The sequence below is a fragment of the Vombatus ursinus genome, unplaced genomic scaffold (genome assembly GCF_900497805.2).
Source record: "Vombatus ursinus unplaced genomic scaffold, bare-nosed wombat genome assembly UNPS02009205.1, whole genome shotgun sequence".
Classification (NCBI taxonomy): domain Eukaryota; kingdom Metazoa; phylum Chordata; class Mammalia; order Diprotodontia; family Vombatidae; genus Vombatus; species Vombatus ursinus.
The window spans coordinates 34,078,285-34,093,257 of NW_020948983.1; the positions used below are offsets into that span (position 1 = coordinate 34,078,285).

The window sequence follows — 14,973 nt, forward strand, 5'->3', positions numbered from 1 at the left end:
AACTCTGTTTTTGACAGTTTACCAAAGCTTCACACTTCTAATGTCTTCACGTCACATTTTGTTTGTTTCCTATTATTTCTCAGCTGTCTAAAGCATTTAGGATAATTAATATGTACACTAACCATTCTCTAAAATGAAGTATGTGGAGCATTGAATTTTACAGAGAAAAATGTATTATTAGTGCCTTGTAATCAGAATGATTAGATATAATTATACATGAAGTCTATGTGCACAAGTGAGAAAAATACAGCATACCACACCTGTAATTTGACGGACGCAACAATGAGACAGCAATCAGATAAGTATCAAAAAAAAAACGTTTGTTCATTTGTAGCTATTTATAACTCAATACTAAGTGTTTAAAGACAAAATTCCCTCTATAACTATGTGTCAATTGGATAATTCTGATTTTAAGACAAGAGCTAAACAACCTAGGTCACAAATTCTTCGTCATTTTTCACCCCAAGTTTTAAGAGATCACTTACTTTGTCAAGGAGTTTTACTCTCTTAAAAATGTTACTTTTTAAATGCAAAAATGCTGTACTGGGACACAGTGACCTTTAAAATTTTTGAAAATACATCAAATTTTTTCAATTCTGACTTTTCAGTGCTCTAAGCTAAAAGACTGGACCTATAATTTCACTGATGTAGAGGAACTACTGGATGATAAAATTCTCTCAACCAATGAATGTCAGCACATTCTCAGCAATTTAGAAAATTACCTACAGCACTGAGAGAATAAGTGACTTGCCCAGGATTACATGGGTTTTATGTGTCAAAAGCAAGACTTGAACTCAGGTCTTCCTGGCTCTGAGGTCAGCTCTCTATCCATTATGCCATGTGACTTCTCAGAAGGGCTCCAAATCAAAATCAGCTTTTTCAAAACTGAATTTCTCTCCCTGCATCTCTAGTTGAAGACCTATCTTTCACTCACAAAACCAACAGAAGTTATTCAAAATTGTGTGACAGCTCATAAACCCAAATAAATGGCCATAGCAATGCAGTCCCCCTTTCTATTGGAGAGCATAGGTCTAACAGGGGCAGGGGCATCAATCAATATTAAACATAGACTCCTCTCTTAGAAGACTATTCAGAATGCCATTTCAATAGATATTTTTCTGGACATGGTCTCGATTCCAAATCTTTTATTGTCAGGTCCTGGAAATTCAGACAAGTATGAGGTCTAAATTCCATCCTCAGGTCCCTATTGGTATAGCAATGTCAGGTCTAGAATGCCCTTTAATAATTAGCTAATCCAACCCCCTTTATCTTATAGATGATCCCCAAATAGGTCAAATGAACCCAGATCTTTCAACTCCCAAGTCTGGTAATCTTTCCACTGAACATTTCTTGTATATAAATGTGAATTATTTATTAACATTTATCATTACTATTATTATTATTAGCTCAAATCTTTCTTCAGCATTAAAAATGCTATTAATGCTGTTTGTTTCTGAAAGAAACTAGCCATCTTTAAAATGAAATAAGCATTTACATGTGATCTCAGGAACCTAAGCTACATAATCTTTTGAGAGTGGAAAAATACTGAACATTCTTTGCATTCATTTACAAAGGGAGGAATAGTTGGCTGTCCAGATCCAAGTTTTATTAAAAAAAAACTGTATTACTTGGACAATTAACTTTTTACTCTTCATATGTTAGAATTAAAAGTTTAGTGAACAGACTGCTCTGGCTGTGAGCTAGTCTAATTCTACAAATGACATGACTAATGATATCATTCATAAAATTTTCAGCAACTAAATATATAATTTCCAAAACTTTTCTATTGGTTTTTGATACAATTTATCAGGGTCATCGCTAGCAAAAATTGATTTATATCCAATGCCACTGTGGTGGAACTAGAAATCATCTGCTTTTGAAGGGCTTGTAGTGTAAATAGTTCTGACTCAAATATATGTCAAACATGGATTTACTTAAGAAAAGTTTCAGAGAACTGAGGCAACATTCAAGGACAGACATCAATAGTGACCCAAACTACAGAAATATCCAAATATATCAAGGTATTTCTTCTGAATGACTATAAAAGCATTCTCTCTTGCTATACATAGCATATATATCTATATGACACATGACAAAGATGACAAATCTATAACTTATTCTCTATGAACAGATCTCTAGTATATTTAAGGTAGTCATGGCAAAGGTCAAGAATGGGGAAGAATATGAGGAATTTGTGCTCCTTTCAAAGATCTGTATAAGATTAAATTAACCTCAGGCAAACAACCCTGAAATAAATTGGCTCTCAAAAAGGGGGGGGGCCCAACTAAAAGGTGCAAGCTTCCTGAACCTTTTCCTTATGGACTGAACCATGATCAAAGCCTAGTAGAAATGTTAGACAACCTGGATTGGCATTCCAACTCCAACACTTAGAGAGTAGTTTATCACCTTGAGTTTTCTAAACTGTAAAATAGGGGATGGTAGTATAGTAAAAAAGCCAGCCTTAGTGTCATGAAGGCGTGGGTCGAAGCTCTACCTCTAAACACATAACCGCTGTGTAACCCTGCAAAGTCACAACCTCTCAGAGCCCTAGTAAACCCTATAAAGATTCTTAAGCCACAGCACAGCTGCTACTCTGCATTCGTAGATAGAATTTGCTGACCTGTGAGTTCCCTATACCAATAACATCACAGGTCTAGACAAAAAATAATAATAATTATTATTATTATTAGAGAACTACCTCTTAGAACTGCTGTAAGCAAACCGTTTTGAAAACAATAAAAACATGCATAAAGCATAAGTCATTATTACTCATGGTTAAAATAATTATAGAAATCAATAAATTTATATTTTCAAGATCAGAACAGGCCAAAAGTTAGTGCCTGGCCATGATGCAACCCAAATCTGCAACTGATTAATTTCCCATTGCATGCTGGGTGTCTCAGCAACTCTAACCTAAAAACACATTCTAAAACAAAATAAAAGGTATGTTAGGGAGTTTTAAGGGTTTTTCATTGAGTTTTTGCTTGTTTTTGCTTTGGGATTTGTTGTGGGATTTTGGGAGGGGGATGGTAATACATGTCATTTTTCTAAAAGTATGGCTTGCCATTTCCCCATGATAATCTCATTAACCTTCATATACACTGAAGTCTGAGTCCTGCCAATACAGCTTTCATGCTTCCAATGAAGCAAGCCCAAACTGTCTAAAGCCCCAGGAATCTCAATAATACTGTCAACAGTATCATCACCTAGGAGAGGACAGGCACTACCAAACAAAACCATCCCCAGAGGTTTCTCTCTGCAGAAACAGACTCCATCAGCAATAGGTACGCTGATTTTGATTGTGGCAAGTCTAGCCCAATTCCATTATTATCCTCTTTGCCCTTTCTCAGAAAACATGAAGACTGCAAATGGGAAAACAGGAATTTGAGGAAAGGAGAAGAAAGTAACATTCACAAAAAGACCCAATTTTCCCTGCACAGCTCCAGAAGAAACCAGCCCCTGTCAGGTTATAAATCCATTGGGTTGTGTATGTTTAATCTTGGCTGTAACTCGATCAACTGACTCTGGTTATAAAGTGTCAGTATGCATTTGGGAGCACCCAAGCAGAAAATCCATAGGAGAGAAAATTTGTCTGAAAACCAGATACTGTGTATACAAGAATAGGCAGGAGAATTAAGTCTGACATTTTCTACAAGTAAATACTATTTCTTCTTAAAATTTTACATCAGTGATGCAGAATAAAGTAAGCAGAGCCAAGAAAACAACATACACAATGACTACCACAATGAAAATTTAAAGAAAAGCCACTAAAAAAAAATCAAAAAACAAATACACAAAACAAGCATGACCACAAAGAAGAGACATGAGAAGACAACACTTCCACTCCTTTAGAGAGGTGAAGGGTCCATTAATTTAGTACCATGCATGAACTTTTCCTCTTTGATGGTCAATTTTGCTGATTTTTCTGCTTTTTTTTTCTTTAAAAAGTTGTATTTCTTACATGGGATGGCTCTCTAAGAAGGAGAGGAATACTGGAAGAAATTTTGGTGACAAAAAAAGGTATTAATAAAATTTATTGTTAAAATATGACAACTAATTCACCTGCAAGGTAAGTGCAAATACTGTTTCTACTGAATATGCACTTGTTCATTCATTTGAATTTCAAGTACATCAGCCACGGTTTTCAAAGGCAGTACAAATCATTGTGTTCAGAACTCCATTAATGTGTAACAGTTCAGGATTCCAACACACCCACTATTTTTTTTTTAGAGTTTTGTCAAAGAAAAGAGGCCCAGCCCTCAGATGTGTCCTGTTCCAAAGCTTCTAGTTTGGCACAAGTTCAAACCTACCTTCAAGAAATTTTGCCTAGGATGGTCAAGTGCTGTGTCAATCACAATTAAGAGATGAAGTCACAACTCAAGATCATCTCCACACCCAAGGGGAGGGACACGGTACGTGAACAGAGACATGGTAAATGAAAGAACCACTCCCTTAAAATAAAGGTAATTACACTGTGAGGTCCACCTAACAGGTGTTTGTGTAGGCAAGACCTGGGGAATAGGTTCTGTGCCAGCAATAAGCAACAAGTAGATGATTTCAAGAATTAAGTCTGCACAGTTCCAAGGGAAAGGCCCTCAACCTCCTGCTCTATAACAACTAGTCAAATTTCCAAAGCCCTCTGAGGTTTACAAAGCACTTTCTTCACAGGAGTCGCAGCCTGCTGCTGTTCCAATTCTGCATTCATTAGCCACACAACCTCACAGTGAAAAATACAGTGAAGTTGCCTGGAACAAGGCAAACTTGCCCTCAGAACCAAGTCTTCCTGATACCTGGAGGGAAATTTTAATCACAGACAGTATTTATAACCGGCAATTTTATAAGATCTAAGAAATAATCTTCCTTTTTGAAGAGCTGTTAGTACAGTTAAACCCTTCCTGACTTCTAATAAAGGAGTGATTATAACTATGCCATATCCAATGTTTTATGAAAAGAAATTTCAAATTCAAAACTAAGGGGATAACTTGATAAAAAGATTCAGCAGTTATATCTAAATAGATGGACAATTAGACTTATCCAAACTGTTAACAACAGGGATGAACTACAAAAGTTATCTGTGGAAAACCTAATCCTTTCTCTTTGACTGAAGGGCCCTTCATGACTTAGTCCTTTAATTTTTCACCACCATTTCAGGAATACAGAAAATGAGAGATACAGAGATGGAAGGAACCTTAAGAGATCTAGTACAAACTTTTTATTTTACAGATGAGAGTCTAAACAAGCAGAAGGGACACAGAAAAAACAAATTATTGAACTTTAAAGCAGATGGGGACCCTCGGAGTCACAAAGAAATACAATCAGTGGCATGCTGGAGTCAGTTCATACCACTGAGTCGAATGTTAAATTTTTAGTGTGACTATTTACACCTCAGAAGTAGGCAATCAGAAAAACATGGAAAGACTTGCATGAAATAATGAAGAGTAAAATAAGCACAACCAAGAGAATATAATATACGGTAATAGCTATATTGTTCTAAGAACAACTTTGAACAACTAAGTCATTTTGAGAATTATAAATACTCGAATCAAGTATGAAGGACCTAAGAAGGAAGATGCTATCCATATCCAGAGAAAGAACTGATAAACAGAAGTACATATCAACATGGTTTTACATATACAAATACATATACACATGCACATATTAGTGTCTAAAGGTAGCATTGTCTAGGATGGGGTAGGGAAGGAGGGAAAGAAAAAAAATTGAAAGTGCACAGCAGAGAACAACAGAAAACTTAGAAGGAAGCAAAGAAAAGTAGCAGATAGCTTCAAAAACTATATATAGTATTTATTACATAGTTTTAAAAAAAGTAATGTGAAATGAAAATGCATGAAAATATTGAATCTTCAATTTTATGTTGTGCAATATACATAGAAATGTCCTTTTTTGTCTTTTTGTATTAAAATTCAAAATGAATAAAAAAAATTTTTTAAAGAAATAGGCAAAAACTACATATCAGAGCCTGATTTATTGTTTTGTGATTGTCTAGATTTAAGAAAGTGATGGAGAAAAATGTCAATGATGCAGATTAAATTTAAAAGTATATCATGGGCACACCCCCCTCAAGAGCCAGTTGTTAAACATTTGCCAGCACACCCCTGGGCACACTATGGAATACACTCTCTCCAAGGGCAGAGGATCTGTGTTTAGATCTTGCTTCTATTATATAAGCAAGTTACTTACTCTCTCTAGGCCTCAGGTTCCTTAACTGTAAAATGAAATGGTTGGACTATCTTGGCCTCTAAGATACCTTCCAGCTCAAGATCTATGATCCTTCTAAGTCATTTCATGACTGAGAAAACGGATGCATATTTGTCATCCCTTGCAGAAGCTGAAAGGTAAGAAGGTAAGCATCTGTGGCAGAGATTCTTAACTTGGGGTCCACAACTTGGGTTTGGTTTTTTGTTTGTTTCTTTAATATTCTGAGAAGGGATGTATAGGACTCATCAGACAGATAAAGGGATCCAGAACACAAAAAACCTTAAGAAATCTTGCCTAAGCTCTTGGTTGGTCCTCACCATGTACTTTTACTCAACTATCCTAATCAAACACAGCTGCTACTGAGCAAAATCAGAGTACCCTGAGGAATAGCAACTTGCCTGGGAGTCCAGCCAACAACGGAAGGTCACCCTGGAAAACTGCAATCTACAATATGAAAGTCAAAATGGAACAGAGAATCTGGAAAATGACATATCCCCTACCTTCACGGACCTCATAGCTATGACAATGCCTTGGAAATTACCTTTAAATAATCCATTACCTAGGCAGACCTAGCTACTCTAATGAACAAATCAAGAGTCCTTTCCTTTTCTGACTATACTGTGCACACATTTTACTATGCCCTCCTTTACAGTTTTATTAAGCAGGATAAAGAATATTAAAAGCTGTCAAGTATATCTCACCCAAACCTAATGAAATCAAGGAAGCTATGACTCAAATCTTTCCACACCTTATTTTATTTGGCATTTGCTTTGTTCCAAAACAAAGAGAGAACATTTACCTGGCATTTCCTGGTGTTTGGTCAATCTCCCAGGCAGAAACACACACACACACACACACACACAAAATTGGGAAGAGAAAAATTATCTCTTTCCTCTTCTGTTTATCCATAGCCCATCTATCTTTTAAGGTAGCTAAAGTTTTTCCCTATGACACACACCTACCATGAGTTTTTCCTTTTATTTGCTATAATTATCCAACAATTGGCACCTTAATGTTCTGCATCATTTCACATGTATAATTGATATCATACTGTTTGCCTTCTCAGTGGGTGGGGTAAGGATGGGAGGGAGGGAGAGAATCTGGAGCTGAAAATTTAAAAGTAAAGAATGTTTAAAATAGATAATAAATAAACAATTGGCACCTTACTAGATATAGTCTCGTCCTATGTGTACATCACAAAAGTAGAGGCAGCCAGGAACACATAGATTCAAGATGTACCTCTAACACATCAAGGCTGTGTGATCCTGGGCAAGGCACTCAGTGTTCGAGGCAACTTTCTAATACTTTAAATTGCAGAAAAGGTGCCAATATGCATTTTTTTAAGTCATTTCCTCACCTAGCAGTTCCCTATATCAATGAAACCAAAGGCCCAGTCCCCAGCTCTTATTCCAAGAATGTATATTCTATATCATAACCCTGGATTCTTAAAGGCTAATAAGCTAGGACAATAAAAGCTCTGGACCTTTCTACAAAGTCAGAAAGGCTTCAAATGTGGGCCTAGTAAAGGACTTTTTAGGTCTGCTACCTTGAACCAGCCTATTTCTATGACACATCACCAGGTCGTCTACAGAGTGATGGATTGCTGAGCAACATCAGGAGAAAGAGAGCAGCACTTGGAGTCATGGGACGCTATGTGGAAAGGGTTCGGCCATTTGCTACCACCTGGGCAACCTTGGGCCACATCCCTTCACCTCTCTAAGGCCTCAGTTTCCTCATTTGTAAAATGAGAATGCTGACTCAGACCTAAACTTCAATGGTGAGGGTTTTCCCTCCACAGTGCTGATGCAGGTACACTTGCTATGCTGTGCCTTCCTGACTTGTTGTTCCCATTTCTTTCTATAAATCCTCAGGAAGTTCCACAAAACACACTGTGGGCTTTCCCCAGTTACTTTTGATATTTCACGCATACAAATACGGCACTTCAGCTCCAGGACTTTCTAGTTTGTACGACTTTAGGTAAGTTATTCTCTCTCTCTAAGCCTCAGTTTTCTCCTCTGTAAAATGAGGACAGTAATACACTATCTACCTTAAGGATTCTTTTGAGGAAAACGATTTTGTAAGCCCTACAGCATTCTAGAAACATGTATTACTATTATCATCATCATCATGGAGTAATTCAATAGGCTGCCCATAAAACAGCATGTTGTATTATAATCAAGGATTTTAACCCATTTTGTTCTTCTAGAGTGCATGGTCAGTTCTGTGCATGAAGGAAATTGCTTTGGTAGTTGTGTGAAAAATGGATTATTGAAAAGACAGACTGGAGACACGGATGCCAACAGGGAGCTATGAGATCCTAGTTGAGGTGAGGCTAAAAGTTTGAATCAGGGTAGCTGCAGATGTAGTAGAAAGGAAAGGGCCATCAAGAAAAGATATTTCAAAGTTAGATTTTAAAGAACTTGAACGTAAGAGAGGAAGGCGATGGGCTTCAAGTGTGGATGACAGGGAAGATGCAAATATATTCCAAAAGGGTTAAGCTCAGATTATTACATTAGTCTTGCAATTTTCCATTATCTATCCAACATGCTATGTCAATTCTTCTATCTGCAAGAGAAGCAGGGTTAGAGAAGTGCTTAACTATTTCCTAAAAGGACAGAGTTCATTTAGATGGAAGTACCACAATGACAGGTACTGGACAGCTGGTGAATAGTACACTAAGCCAGAAAGATCCAGAGAAATGCACTGAAGACAACTTTTCCCTCTTTTGCAATTTTATTAGCAACCTAGTGGCAACCACTCCAGCTATGATCCTGTTCCATAGTGCCTAGGTTGTAGCTTCATAATAAATTGGATTTGCACTGTGGCTAAAACAAACTCTAAACACATTACTTAACCAAATCCCTAAAGGCAACTTCCCTTATTTACTTCTCCAAAACACAAATGTTTATATTCCAGTTAACTGAGGGCTCCAGTTAACTGAATTTTTGCTCTAGATAAAATACTTCTTTATTTTGTTCATACTCCTGGTTGGTTATTAAATCGGACTGAACTTGGGAAATGTGGACGACCAATGGCCTACAAGATAACTTGGCATCTTTGTGAAGCATGACAGCATGGGTTTCACATCCATTCCTGAATTCTGTGACTCTAGGTCAACGACCTAAGACATGAATGACTCATTTCTTTCTATTTTGTTTAGGGTTCCTTCTCAACTTCTCAACCTAGATTAACTGGTACAAAAACAGTAAAAGAATTTTTGGCAATAGTTTCAGTGACGGATTTTGTAAACTTAGGACAAGAAGATGTGCTACCCAGCTTCGGTTATAATAAGCATTTGAATGAAATATTTATTGTTGTTCACTCATTTTCAGTCATGTCTGACTGTTTGTGATCTCATTTTGGGGGTTTTCTTGGTAAAGATAATGGTGTGCTTTGCCATTTCCTTCTCCAGTTCATTTTACAGATGAGGAAACTGAGGCAAACAGGGTTAAGTGACTTGCCCAGGGTCACACAGCTAGTAAGTGTCTCAGGAAGATAAGTCTTCCTAACTCCAGGCCAGGTACTCTATCCACTGTGCAACCTAGCTGTCCAATGAAATATTAATATATACACTAACCTATTCAAATGAAAAGCCCCAAGGAATCACACTGAAGAGTTTAGCGATTAACAGAAAAGAGTTAATATAATGGACTTGGCTTTACAACCTTCCAAAGTCCAAACATCCCACTTCCCTTTATATACCCTCAAACGCCAGACTGAATCACTCAGAGGACAAAAGAAGCTTCTAAGCAAAACACTTATCAGGCAGCCTGGGTTCTTATGAAAACATATCTAGTGATTTCTTGTTTTCATACAGGCTCCTATAGCAACAGAATAAGCAACTGATTAGGACCAACAGTAATGTTCTGGGATGAAGAGGCCTCCATTCCCAACCTTGCCCTTGAAACAGACCTTTGCCATCATAAACACTCCTAAATCAAGGTGAAGTCAAAGATGGAGTCAGAAACGAGCTCTTAAGCTCATACATATCTCTTGTTTTAAATATGGGATAGATGCTACCTGTGAAACTCCAACTCAGATATGAACAGCTGCCCAGTGTCAGAGGGAAATGTCTAGGACATCAGTAACAAAACCCAAGAGACTGCAAAAGCTGACAGAACAGTTAAATTTGTTACCATCTGATTAAACTGCTTTTGACACATTTATTTCAGTTTCTCAGACGCTTTTAAAAATTTACTTCCTGACTCTTGTCTGAGTTCTGGATCAGAAAATGTGACCACCACAGAACTTACATGAAAGAAAGCACAGACTGAACATCTATTAACAATCATTTATTAAGAGCTTAGGCACTGTGTCAGGCACTATGCTAAACTCTGCGGATAAAAAGAAAGAGGCCAAAAATCTCCTGTCCTCAAGGAGCTTACTTTCTAATTGTCCTCAAGGAACTTATATTTTATCTTCCTACCATCTAAAACATGGTATCATGATTTATTAGAACAAAGGTCACTTTGTTCAGTTCTTTCATAGATGAGGAAACTAAGGTACAAATTAAGATGTAATCAGATAAGGTACTTGATGAAGTATAGTTCATCATTTGTTTGTGATTTGTTCAAAATTTGTTGTGATTACTAAACAAAAACCAATTTGCAAACTAGACATCATTCTAAACTTTTCCCTCAATTATAAAATCCCATTCAAGTTCAAGAATTAGAAGCAGATTGTAGATAATAGAAGTAGAGGTTCTAACAGGACCGCACCACTTCAGAAAACCTGTTTAGTGAACATAAGGAAAAGGCACTGAAATAGAGAAAGTAGAAAGGGTGGAGATCATGGGCACATTACTTTTTTTCCTATTGTGATGTTTCATTTTGGCATAGAAGTGACTCCAAGTCCAACACTCTATCCAAGGCACTACCTAGCTGCCTTAGACAATGTGGGGATGTACAATGAGAAAGGTTCAGAAAGAACAGGAGGAGAGTGGGATGGACTGCCTTTAGGAAATAGTGCAAAAAGAGATTATAATGAGATTGAGACACAACCAATGAACACATTTCATGCTCCACTGGTATCAGTGCAACATCAACAGATCTAAAGTAAGGCCTCCAGCACAATGAGTGCTCATTTTGTAAAGGACTTAAGGGAGGGCATGAGTGACCATCACACAAGATGAGAAAGAGTAAAGGGGTTGTGGCCTGAACCGGAAATTATTTTTGTCAATATTATGTTGTATTACTCTAACTGAATCTAAGCTTGAGGGAAAAGGCTATTTCATTTTTTATTTTGTATTTCCAACACTAGAGTAGGCATTTAATAAATGATAAACTTGTTGAACTGAATCAAACGAGCTCACAGAGCCCAGTATTTTGAAATGGGTTTTAACTCATAAACAGAAAATGTATTTATTTTGAAAACTCAATTCCATCAAAAGGATAATGTATAAGATTTCCCCATGTACATTTATTTGCAGAGCACTCTCAGGTCACTTCAATGGTTACTACATGGAATTCTGTTCTTTAGAGTCCACATTCCAAACACCTTGAAAGAAATGAGTGTTTACTTAGAAATCTTAATCAATCAATAAGCATTTATTAAGTACCTATTATGTTCCCGATGCCGTGCTAAGTGGTCAGAATACAAAAAGATACAAAAGACAGTCCCTGCCCTTGAAGAACTTACAGTCTAATGAGGGAGAAAATAAGCAAACAATTATGTTCAAAAAGTTATACACAGAATAAACAGAAAATAATCAACAGGAGAATGGCACTAGGGATCAGGAAAGGTTTCCTATAGAAGCTGAAATGTGAAGAAAGCCAGGGAAGCTGGGAGGAAGAAACAAAGAAAGAGAGCATTCCAGACATGGGGGGGCAGCCAGTGAAAATGCCCACAGCCAAGAGATGAAGTGTCTTGTTCATGGAATACCAAAGAAGCCTGTGTCACCAGATCGAAGATTCCATGATGGAAATCATGTGGGGCTGAAAATAAATTAAGCTGAAATACATGGTATGGCTATTTTTAAACAAATATGTAAGAAACACATAAATTCGTGCTAAAATGTCGCTTCCCCCTTCCATCAGAAAGGGATCTTCTAAAATCATCCTACCACATTATTACTTCACAATTTATAGGTAGTCCATGAAATATAATTTTTATAGATGGAAACACAGCAACAGGTACAGTTTTCTAAAGACAACAGTCTTTTAGAATTGTTCTTGACCATGACAAATTACGACTCTAAAGTGGTGGAGGATCATATAATTATAAAATGAGGAATCATAACACATACACATACATAAAAACATACAAACTTTTTAACTGCAATTAATGGCATATGAGAAAGGAAAATCCTCTTGGGATAGCAGATTTAAAGCTCATAAGGGACCTCAGTAGTCACTGGTCCAATCCCTTCATTGTACACATAAGGAAAATGTGGTCCAGAGATGAAGTGACATGCCCAAGGCTACACAGATGGGTCCTCTGACTGCCAATCTACAGCTTTTTCCACTATATTCATTTCAACGAAGTGTAATAAAATACATTAAGCAAATTAAGAATAATAAAGTATGAAGGGACCTTAACAACCATCTAGTTCCACTCCTTTATATGAGACATGAGAGGTGTGATGAGAACACTGAACTGCTAATTCATAGGACATGAGTTCAAATTTCAACTCTGACACTTACTACCTGCGGTTACTTCGTTTAACCCCTCTCAGCCTCAGTTACCACTTCTGTAAAATAAGAGAGTGGTGCTAGATGACCTATAAGATCCCTTCCAGATCTAAATCTGTACAATCATATGAAATGAGTCCCACAAGGGTTATGTGACTTACAGTTAGACAGTAGCAGAGCTGAGAACAGAACCAACGTATCTAAATATTCTTTGTCCACAGTTCTTTCTCTTGCACCCTTGCTTTAGAAAAGTATAGATCAACTCTAAGATGACTCCTACAGGGTATCAAGAACAGTATTGTCCACAACAACACTGAAAGAACTAAAGCAGGAAGTGAAACCCTCAGGGTTTGTTCCTACAGGAAACAGCCCCAGCCTGCTGTGCTTCTTGACTTGTGTCTGCTTCTTATTATTCATCTGTCTCCTCCATAGCTGTCATGCTGTCACTTCTTGCTGACAGTATAATGGCCTCCAGCAATTCCTTCCTTCTAACTCCATATCTTTGGTGTGCTTTGAGCTCAGAAACAGGATTGCCAAATATGCTAGAGTTATGTTTAAAATAAAAAGAAACATTCTGAGTAAGGGTCTCTTCTAAGTAAAGTACACTGCTTTCAAGACATGTATTTTAGTTTCTCAGAGGCTTTTAAAAATTTACTTCCTGATTCTTGTGTTCTGGATCAAAAAAAAATGTATAATCAGATAATAATATACTAATGTATAAGGTTTGCTCAAAGGTGCACACTGACACACCACTGAATAGTGACCACCATAAAACTTGCATGGAAGAAAGCACAGATTGACCATCAATAAGCCACCCAATTCAATGTTCAAATTTTATGTGAGATCTTCAGCATTTAAATTAGGAAACTGCCAAAAACAGTAAGCAAAAAAATTAATGACTTATAGGGAAAGAAAAGTTGGAATGCAACAAGAAACTTTTTCTTTTTAAAAGTATCATTTGAACTGGTTCCTCTAGATGGACAAACTGATTCTGCCAAAGTAAATGCTAAATACAAAGACACAGACATGGTAATATTAAAGCTGCAAAGTTCTGTTGGGTTGGTCCATCTTCAGAAAGAACTTCCAAACTAAACTTAGTTCTAAGAAAACTCTAACCACTTCTGCCTGGCCTAATATACCATCCGACTTGGCATACAACCACTTGTGTGTTCAGAGTCTCAGTCCTATTGATAGAGTCTTTCCAAGTCAAATCAAATCAAGTTAACAAGTGTTTATTAAGTGCCTACTATGTGTTAGGCACTGCACTAAGCACTGAGGATACTAAGAAAGGAAACAACAAAAAGTCCTTGCTCTCAAGGAGCTCATAGTCGAATGTGGGAAACAATATGTAAACAACTATGTGCAAACAATATCTATACAAAATAATTATAACATAATCACAGAAGGAAGGCACTAGCATTAAGGGGGATCAGGAAAGACTTCTTGCGGGAGCTGAGATTTTAGCTGAGACTTGGTAAGACATCTAGATAAGGAAAAAGAGAAATCCAGGCATAGTGGATGGCCACTGAAAATGCATGAAATCTGGAAGAGTGGGAAAGGAACTAAAGGGAGGGAGGGAAGAAAGGAAGGAAAGAAGGAAGGAAACGAGAGAGAAAGAGAATGGAGGGGGAAGGGAGAGAGGAAAGAAGAAAGGAAGAAAGGAAAGAAGGAAGGAAAGAAGGGCGAGAGAAAGAGGAGGGGGGAGGGAGAGAAGAAAGGAGGGGAGAAGGAAGGGAGCTGTGAAGATGAGGAGCACATGCAATGCTTACAAATGATCTTTGTAAAATCAGTTGTAACATGTCTAGAAGAGGCTATAGAAGAGTGTGCTAGAAACACTGGAATTACTCCCTTGGTTATTTTCTTGTCTTTGGTAGTACTTGACTAAATTTAATTTTGTTGAATAATAACAGTATCACATTTGTATATGTTTTTACAACTCACAAAGCACCCTCCTCACAAGCATTATTACCTCCATTTTACATATTATAGTAAAACCATCAGAGAGGAAGGAATTTAGAATCATATGATTGTTAAAGCTGGAAAGGCCCTCAGAAATCCATCTAGTCTTAGCTCTTATTTTATGAGTGAGGAAACTGAGACCAGAGAAGTTAGGTCTCTTGCTTGAGGT

The 14,973-nt window shown here is 37.2% G+C and overlaps 1 protein-coding gene across 1 annotated transcript in view; it reads right to left on the reverse strand.

The window, feature by feature from the left end:
• The window catches only part of LOC114035441 (A-kinase anchor protein 13-like), a 175,618-nt gene extending 162,523 nt beyond the window's left edge, over positions 1–13,095 (reverse strand). The window contains exon 1 of the mRNA XM_027851556.1: positions 13,007–13,095. The gene's annotated coding sequence lies outside the window, so the exon portion shown is untranslated. The remainder of the gene's footprint in view (positions 1–13,006) is intronic.
• Between the last annotated feature and the right edge of the window lie 1,878 nt (positions 13,096–14,973).